We start from the raw sequence: 3,456 nt of genomic DNA, 5'->3' as shown, positions 1-3,456 counted from the left end.
TTGGCATGTATATCTATCTGCTGGGTTTGTGTGTTGGTTTTGCATCCTGATACAAAGCATTCATTGGGTCTTGCAATCATGTGAATGAGTGACATTTGTTTGTTTGCATTTTGTTTTTTTCAAGTTATGCCATCTGCAAACTGGCACACTTTTACTTCTTTTCTTCTCTCTGACCAAGTCTTTAGATAATTTGGTGACTATGAGGAGTAAGGGAGTTTCATTATAGATGGGGTGGCGACTCACAAATAACCATGTCATGCATGTCAGATGATCGCACCGTCGCTTAAGAGCATGGGGGTTGCCGTGACATATAACTAGTCACTGTGGTCATTCTAAAACAAAGAACCGTTCTGATATGCAGATGGCATTTGCTCATCACAACTGAAGGCCAACCTTTCAAGAACCCATTGTCAAGTGATGGGTGCAGAGTGGGGTGTCCAGGGTTCTGGTATCTGTGAACTCCGTGGAAGTTCTCAATGCCTGGTTGACCAAGTCCTGAGGAGAAAAAGATGATGTCGACCTTGGTTAGGTGTTATCAAGTGAGAAACAACCCTAAGGTCAGGAGGGACATTGGTCGTTGCTCACAAGTCTGTGGCTCAGCTGTAGGGTTCCTTTCACCTCCGATGAAGTAGCTCATGTGCCTTGGGATAAGCTGTGTGTTAGGCCAGGCGCACCACCAAACTAGGTGGGATCCGTCTCTCACTTCAGAAGTTGGCTGGGCAGTCACTGGCCACCAGCCTGGGATTCGGCTAAGGATGCTGTGCATTTCCTTCACACAACTTCCCAGGGTCACTGAACTAACCTAGGCTTATGATTTGACAGCGCTGGGAATTCTGAGGTACGTTTGCTTCGAGCTTCAGATACGAGACGCTGCCATCTTGTCTCATACTTTTGAGGAAAAGCCTGTCCAAAGCAGTGGAATAAGAAAATAGACTCCTCTTCTTCCTGGGAGGGTCCAGCAAGTCACATTACAGTGAGAGGATGCCCTGGGACTATGTATCGGGCCACTGACACAGTCAATCTCCCACAGGCCCTTATGCTAGCATACAAGGAAGCATTTTGGTTCCTCTTTACTTAGGTCTGCTTTATGACAGGCTCTGTTCTGCGGGGCTGGAGACACGGCTCAGGAGTTGCAAAGACTCAGAAGACCTAAGTTCAGTTTTGAGCACTTACACCGTGGTTCACAGCAGCCTGTAAATCCATCTCCAGAAGACAAAACATCTCTTGCATCTATAGACGCCCACAAGCATGCGCTTACAACCTCCCCACCACACGCAATCATATAATCATAATGTTATAATAATAATATGCGTCTTTAGAAGAAATGTTCTACTACTTATCCTGAGAAAAAGGGCTGCTGAGCCACCTCAGTGGTTTAAAGTCCCTGCTGTGCAAATGAAAGACCTGAGCTCTTAGGAACCCACTTAAAGGTGGGGGTGGAGAGAACCGGCTCCACAAAGTTATCCTTTAACCTCCATGCGCACACTGAGGGATGCGTGCCTTCACAAGTACATGTCATGCACATAGTAATAATGATGATAAATAAAAATGATACACAAAAATAAAACAAGAAAATACACTTTAAAGCTCTGTTTGATGTGCCGTCTTCGCTGTGGATAATTTTGTTTTCCTACATTAAAGATCATGAGGTTAGAAGACAGCAGGGCAGTGGGAAGAAAGGAAGAGACCAAAGATGGAGAACTAGGAACTAGGAATACAAGGTTGGGGGTGGGGTGGGGAGCATGCTCTGTCTTCTGAAGCCTTGCTGCTGCTTCATGTGAGACGCCGAGGCACTTGGAGCCATTGTTGATCCTGTGGGGCAGAGCAAGTCCTCACTTGTTATAGTTTAATAATCTGTGGCTCTGTTGGAAGGCAGAACTGTTACTCAGCATTGCTAGAACTCTCGGCATTTGCCAAGTGCTTTGTTTTTATTTTTCTAGGAGTTACTTAACATTTACACTCTTGCTCTGAAGCTCAGTCATATTTCCTGAGCCCCTCTGCCTCCCTTCTCCATTATTAAGAAGCCCAAGTCGTTTTTGAGAAGTCCCAAGATACATATTGGACTCTCTACATTTGGTCTTCTTAGACAAGAAGGTTCTGGAAACTCTGGAACGTTCTTTGGTATTCTTGCATAAATCTTATTACCGTGCAAGGTAAAAGTTTCTACTGGATGGCATCCCGATTCCCTGCTGTTTTTCTGCTCTGTGCTATAAGGGCACATGTCTGCATCCTCCTAAGAACACCATTAGCAGAATTGTCATGATGTTCTAATTGGACATTTCTCACGATAGTTCTTTAATGTAAAAATCAATGTGAGGCAGAGCAAGGCAGGGTACATGAGCCACATAAATCAAGTTGGAAACAAGTGTTTATTCATGTAGTCATTCAATCAATCAAATGCTTTCCATGTGCTGTACTGTTCAAGGTCTTGGGAGGATATACAAGACGTATTTCCTGTCCTTGCATTCATATTTTAGCCCATGAAGGAAACCGAACTTGTAACTAGACAGACTACTGTATTCTGTCATAAGGAAGCAGGTGTCTCGCTATGCCTTCTGCCATCCTGGGGTTCTAAGTGAAGTGCGTTGAGAACAGGAGGGCGTTTAGGCATCCTGACCTATTCAGTTCTGCCATCTGCTTCAAGTTAGTTCTCTGAGTCCCTGCGTCATCATCTAATGCCAACATTACCTATCGAATTCTAAGTGTCCTAGTTCAAGACCTAGTATGAGATGTGGACTTTTGTTTTTTACTATGATAAGGAATATTGTCTAAAACAGATCTTCGCACTATTTAAAGAGTATCAGAGGAGCTTGTGGAATGACCTACCACAAGTTTGATAGTTCATAAATTGGGTCTCCACAGGCAAAAGAAAGTGGGCAAACATATAGTAATGCAGGTTGGTGGTGCTGTTGACAGGGGAAGGGAGGGATGGGATGGGGCCTTCCTGACTTACCAAAGTGGAGAAGCTTGAATACATTTCTCAGTTCTCCCTTGACATTTCATGACCACGGGAAGTCTGCCATGAAGAGGCCCTCAGAATGTAGTGTGGACAGATGGCCAGGGATTAGAAAAAAACATTTCCCAGATCCCTCATGGAGGCCAAGAGCACCACACACAGAAAATCTTGTGGGGCCATAAAAGAGATGCTTGCCATCTAGACAGAATGAATGCCTGGTGTTAATTAACACCATAGTCAAACAAAGATAATTATATAGTGAAGATTGTTGGAGAGAAGGAGCCAACCGAACACACATAAACATTCTCTGGTGCTTACCGAGTGAATACAGTCTTTGGGATGATGCCTTGTGAAAGCAAGCTCACCAGCCATCCCATCTCCACTCTGAGGAGATCTGAGTAGCTGCGAATAAAGTTTCTGTCAGTGGAGTCCCAGGCTTAGATGTTTCTCAGACCCTACTTAGAGTACACAGATGATATAGCATCTATGACGTATGCATG

This window comes from Rattus norvegicus, chromosome 8 (genome assembly GCF_021556685.1).
Source record: "Rattus norvegicus strain SHRSP/BbbUtx chromosome 8, alternate assembly SHRSP_T2T, whole genome shotgun sequence".
Taxonomy (NCBI): domain Eukaryota; kingdom Metazoa; phylum Chordata; class Mammalia; order Rodentia; family Muridae; genus Rattus; species Rattus norvegicus.
This window is presented reverse-complemented; position numbering follows the sequence as displayed.